Source organism: Hyposmocoma kahamanoa, unplaced genomic scaffold (assembly GCF_003589595.1).
Source record: "Hyposmocoma kahamanoa isolate Upper Pololo Valley unplaced genomic scaffold, ASM358959v1 120, whole genome shotgun sequence".
NCBI classification, from domain to species: domain Eukaryota; kingdom Metazoa; phylum Arthropoda; class Insecta; order Lepidoptera; family Cosmopterigidae; genus Hyposmocoma; species Hyposmocoma kahamanoa.
The window spans coordinates 1,253,566-1,260,419 of NW_020653415.1; positions in this window are offsets into that span (position 1 = coordinate 1,253,566).

Consider the following 6,854-nt stretch of genomic DNA (forward strand, 5'->3'; position numbering starts at 1 on the left):
CTACAGACCTTTTTATCTCACACCACTATTCTTGTTACTAAACACTGTGTAGAGCTTACATACATATATTTATTATCAATGGACTTCAAAAAAGGAGGAAGTGTATGTATGTTACGCGATAACTTCGGCATTTGTGGACCGATTTTGGTGTAAGCATGTTACGCAATAACTTGTGGACCGATTTTGATGATTCTGTTTTGTTGCAATGAGACTACCTCAGTAGTTTGTCCCCATTTAAATATTACACCGCCAGGGGATGAATGACTTTTGAGGTCGGTTTTTTTAGTACTCTGCTGAGATGACTATTTATCAATGTGTTGATATAAATAAACGATTTTATTATTATTATTAATACTGCACTTAGATAGTTCGAAATCTGTTTTACGGTTTGTGAATTATACTAATATAAGTAGTTTATAAAGAACATTTTACTTTATTGCACTACATGGATATTTCTCTGAAATAAGAATCACAATTTGAATTTAATTGAAATGCATTTTTGCAACATAAATTTGCACCATATTGGTGTAACAAGACCACAACTTTTACACCACAGCAATTTCGTTTTCGAATGAAATATAATATGACATTACTACACTACGTCATAAACTCGACATTTAAGTGTAGAAGATCAAAGAATGCAATGGCAGTTGAATGAGGTCGATAGCCACTGACGAACCAACTATTCTTAACTCTTAGCAAATACACCGTACGTACAAAATCCTGCCATTGACACTATCGACATGCAACTGAGATGATGTCAACTGAATAAACTTGGGTCAACATCTGTCTTCTTCTTAGTGTGCCGCTTCTCTACAAACGTTGGTGACCATCATGGCTATTTTCATTTTTGAAGCTGCCGCACGAAAGATGGAACGTGTGCTCACGTGGAACCAATTTCCCAGATTCTTCACCCACGAGGTTTTCCTTCTGCTACGACTACGCTTTCCGTATATTTTCCACTGCATAGTTGAAGAATCCGGTATCTATTGCCCCTCATGACGTGGACACAATACTGCAGCTTCCTTTCTTTTACAGTTTTGAGCATTTTCATCTTTTTTCCCATTCGAGGAAAGAACATGAACATTTGTGACCTTTTGTACCCGCGATATGCCAAGCATACGTCTACAGCCACATCTCAAAGGCCTCCAGTTTTCTGCATACTGCTGGGGTCAACATCTGTGCCCTTTCTATTAAATGTCCCTGGAGCACTTTCTTTTTTAAAATATCATAAGAACATTGAAACTTTCATAAGCTGTAAAGAGTAGCCGTGAGATATAGTAACACCGTTACATACACTGATGAAGATTATGTTAGTAGTTTTTGAAACTTAGTAGAGTGCTGAGTGCCGGAGAGACGGAAGAGGGACATGGCTCAACTTTGCGACTATGTACTGCAGGACGAGACAGAAGCAGAAGCAGATAAATATAGCTGCTATAATTTAGGCTTAAATAATATTATCTTATTTTTGTAACGTGTGATGTCATGTAATGTCTGATGTAGCAGTAATATTCCAATCAAATGCGTCTGGTGGTAAGCGACACACCTGTCCAAGACAGTTCCTGTATCACAAAGATCTGAGGCACTACCCTTTGCGCCCATCAACCAGAAAGATAAGTTGACAAGTTCCATGTGGTTGTAATTTTACCGGCACCTTTTCCCTTCAAAACCGGAGCAACGGCAGAAATAAGCATGGTGGCAGTACTTTCTTGAAGGAACTCTTTCTCATGAAGCTCTAATACTACTAATATATAAACGAGAATGTACAAGATTTTGAAATAATAACTACCAAGTATCTTCATGCCCGATCAACTTTACTGATGACAAAGCAATTGTAACAAATAAACTAAAAACAACAGCGTTATAGCAGTGCAATTAAATCGCAGAGCGTGTTGTGAAGTAAGACCGTAGGTTTTTTTTGTAATTACAACTTTTTATTGAATGTTACGATGTTTCACTTCCATGACATTCAATTATTTTTTTGTGAAATTGCTCCACCAGTTTGTTACAATTATTAATAACAGAGATCGAATATTTAGAATATATTCCCTTAATCCGGCCGGATTCAAATCGATATCTCTCTGAGTGAAGAAATAAATTTCTAACATTGAGTTCTTAGGTTTTCGCGATTGTTACACATAGGAAATGAAACTATTGTCAACCGTGACCGTGTCAACGTCGGTTTGTTTAAAAAACAAATATACGCGATTTAAAAAATAGTTTCATTTCCTAAATTTCTCACAGACAAATTTCTACGACATAAAAAGTCGTTAAAACCAAATGAAGATCTGCAACAAGCACATAGAAAAATTCGTAAGGTCCGCTGGTTCGTTCTGTGGCTTAGTTGGCATAGCGTCTGGGGCGCTTCGAAGGATTTTTTTCTAAGTGTTTGATCTTTGTTAGTAATAATTATAATAAACTAGTGTAGCAATTTCACAACTTTGTTATTAATAATTGCCAAAGACACAGATTAAAACAATATAAAGAAATTATTAAACTATACTCTATCCAAATCCGATATAGAATAAAACGTGATATTTTACGGGTTTCACCTCAGACTGTTACTGTTATCACAATTTGAATATATTTCCCGGAAAGTTTGACTTTTGATTGTATTCATCTTGAAGTCATGACTGTGATGAATTTTGTTTAATAGAAGCTTCAAGTCACTAATAAACGATTTGAAACCAACCTAAAAATCACCAGTACCTAATTAATTGTTTATTAAACTCATCATACCTAATGATTTTATGGTTTGAAGGGAGAGATTGCAAACATTCGAGAATTGAAGTAATTCGAGTTCAGAATCGGAAATTGATGCAAGATGAGGTTATGTAGTGAATTAATACAAAACAAAAACTTACAATTTTATTTCTTTTCATCTACTACTACTACTACTAATAATATAACAAAATTAATAGTATTAATTAGGCATGCATGCTTTTTTGCTTTGAATCGATTTTTGGATCGTAATTGATAATATGCCTTTGAATCCATCCACAGATCACATCGTATGCTCTTGACTCGATCTCATGAAAACCGTTTCAAAACTAATTTTGTTAAAAACATACTAAATTTGACAGCCTCTTTGGCTTCAATCGGTTACGACTTTCATAAAGAGTGATATTAGTCAGCGATTAAGACATACAGATGGCACAGAAGTAGCGACAATCGCCAAATATCGTATACTTACTGTATAATGTTGCCAAACTACTTTTCTAGCAGACCATATCCATAATATTAACCTTAGAGTTAAGTCCAAACTTGTGGTACCGCAGTTTTGTTTAGCCAAGGTAAACGCCCCTTTTATGGGGAACTGTATACGTTTTTATATATACGTGATGTGATATGATATGATTATCTTAATATATACGTGAACATATATTAAGATAATCATTTCCTACAAAACTACATTAAAAATATTTTGATCGAAAAGTCATATTATAAATTTGAAGATAAAGGTGTATGGAAAGACGACATGGCTCGAGATTCAACACAAATTTGATTCAAAGTGTATTCCATAACATTTAAGTTTATTTGAAAAGAGCAATCCCAACAGTCTCTTCTCTCTAATATTCTCTACTCTCAGGGAAGTCAGCGTAGTGAACGAGTGGCATCTTAAATGTGACGTTTTCAAGTATAAATTTGTGTTACCTATGGTATAAACGATTCTTTGACTTTAACTTGTTTTGTTTAAATTACGGATACGATCTAAACGATTCGATACGCCTTAATGTTGAATAAATTTACTTCAAAATAAAGATCATGGACACTTGAATCGATCTTCATAAAATTGGAATCGTAATATGAATCCCTAGTATTAATAGGTATCAAAAAATGTGTTATGGTAAGTATTATTTCTAGATAACCCAAATTACCTGCTTAGTTAAATTCCAACTATCCGAGCAGGCCGTTGGCAGAGTTAGCGTAATGAGCATGGACAAAAAATGTTCTTTATATCTGCTATTATTGGTTGCCTAGCAACGTTTTGTTGTTACACATTCTACTTCGAATTTGGCTAGAATATAGGTCGTTTTGACAGTCAGTTTTATTTATTTAACTGGTTGGTACACTGTGCAATTATAATAAAGTTGGAATACACAAAACCAATAACAACACACTCTATCATCTTCCAACTTGCACCACACAATCCGTCTAAAACTTAAGTCGACTACGTAATAATATATGTTGCAAGGGAGGCTAGACTTCGATCCGCCACGTCTTCAGGATGTTTGTCACCGTCGAACGTGGTGCGACGTTGCATAACGTTGTCACACGTGTTAACGGCAATTTGAGATAGACTTATTCTGCTCAAAACCGTTAAGCCCAAGAAGAAGATGTAAAAATGACATTTTTAATCCCAACTGCTCTATTTTGTCATCGGTTAGCCAGACGCAATAAGGGGTTTACCCTTAGACTGTAGATGTTAGCACAACCGTTTTGCTACTACGTACATTCGGTTTACAGCTTAGAAATAAATACTCTTTGGATCTTGTGTGGCGCTATTTGGATGTATATGTTTAAGGTCAGAGTGAACAGGTTTCTTCTAGGCCAACGTGTACCATCCCTGTTTATATCTGACGCATTATATGCCGCGACATGCCTGTCCGTATCAGTTGCAGTGCCACTCAGAGCTTTAAATCGTAAAGATCTTAGGGGCACTGCCACTGCGCCCTTCACCCTGAGACATAAGTTGACAATTCCTATGTGTCTGTAATATCACTTGCACCCTTAGCCTTCCAAACCTAAAGTGGCAGTACTTCCCACGACGAACTCTTTCACAAGGAGCTCTATGCAAATTAAAATATTGATATGAATATAAAAATAAATGAAAATATTGATAGCATTGCTTTTAAGAGAGAAACACGTCGTATTAAAACAAAGAATTATTCGCTTATTTAGCCCATGAACAAGAATTATTACAGATTCATCTAATAAGCAAAGACCAATCACCTTCACAATGAACCTATATAAGCAACTAGGCCCCATTGCTGGAATTAGGCTCTAGGCCCAAAAAGGCTAGGAACTAGGCCCAATTTTATGGAAAGGGATAAGAATATAGACCGTCAGTGGTACTTAACTTTCTACCTCTACAGTTGTTTTCCTCTAAACAGTAATAAAACCATTTACGCTCTACGTTCGTATCCGAATCCGAGAAATGACGGTCCGAAATGTCACAGGGATCATTTTGTCTTTATGTCTACAAGCGATAATCGCATTATCTCAAATTTGAATCTGACTTAGTGCACAAGTAACATTCGAAGTCGAAGTTTTCTAGATTTATATAATCTCGAATTCGGAACGTAATAAATATTTTGACGTTTTTACTACAATGACATTCACCTATTTTTTTGTGAAAATACCCTACACTTGTTTGTTATTGTTATTGATACAAATATCAAACATATACAAAGAAAAATTCCGTAGGTCAAACCGTTAGGCTCAACTGGCGCAGAGTCGAAGCGTCGCATCGCCATCGCGTACTGTTTTTCAACTACAACGCTTGGCGATCGCGCGACGACGCTCGCTTTAGTGCGCCTGGATCACAGTGTGGTCGGCGTCTGACGCCTCACTGCGCTCAGGAGACGCCCGTTTCCATATTTGCACAACACAAATTTGTACCTCAATAATGGGAAAACAGACATGAATATACTATAGGCGAAAAACATGACGCGTCGCGACGCTTCGACTCTGCGCCAGTGTGAGTTGAGCCTTAAGGCGCGTTTATTCGACACGAGTGTCAGCGACCGCGTGAATCTAACTGTCATGGTAAAATACGCCCCAACTATCTAATAAGTCCAAACTCATGGTACCACGATTTCGTTTAACCGAGGTAAACAACTCTTTTATGGGGAACTGTATACGTTTTTACAATAAGATTCCGGAGCATATATTTCATTTCCTAAGTTTAAAAACTACATTAAAAATATTTTGATCGAAAAATCATATTACAAAATTGAAGACTACGTGTTCGATAAAGATGTATGGAAAAACGATACGGCTCCAAAATCCACACAAATTTGATTCAAAGTGTATTCCATAGCATTTAAGTTTATTTGAAAAGAGCAATCCCTAGAGTTTCTTGCTCGTTCTTCTCAGGAGGTTAGCGTAGTGAACGAGCAGTAGCTTAAATGTGACGTTTTCAAGTGTAAATTTATTTTACCTATTGAATAAATAATCTTTGACTTTGACTTTGACTTTGACTTTGACGCGCTATTTATTTAACTTTTACGTTTTAACTTAAATGAGCGTCCCGGGCGCGTGGGCGAGACTAGCTGTATTATTCCAAGGAATTTAAATGTTGTTGCCTTGTAAATAGAATTCGGATTCGCCATTAATGTACGTGAAAGCGTGGTAACTGGGCGGTCGTTTTCGGTTTCGGTAAGTTTTCACGTCGTGTGATTGGGCGCTTAGGTTACCACGGCTTACATGTTACAGTAATATGTCAGCGCAAAACGTCGTATTCTTGTCTTCTTCATTCTTTTCGACTGCCTTTCATGCGAAAGATCTTTATCGATTAGTGTAGGGAAGCCCTGTATCGCGGGTGCCTTGTACACACTTTCACAGAAAGCATATCAGTGAGTGTTCCTCATCCCATCCGCCCCCTTTTACTATCGGACATCCAGACATACGGCGGGATATCATCCTTACTTGGTCGATATTCTCTTCAGGTGTACTAAGCGCTTTTCATCACGACTGAATAGACATCTTCTGGACGAGCTCGTTCCATCGTAGATTCTATCTTTGCTCCAGAGATAGGTAGTGGTCAAGACCAAGACCATTTAATTAGAAAAAAAAACATAGACAACCACAAATTACACCCAAACTCACGAGAGAAATAAATATAGACCATA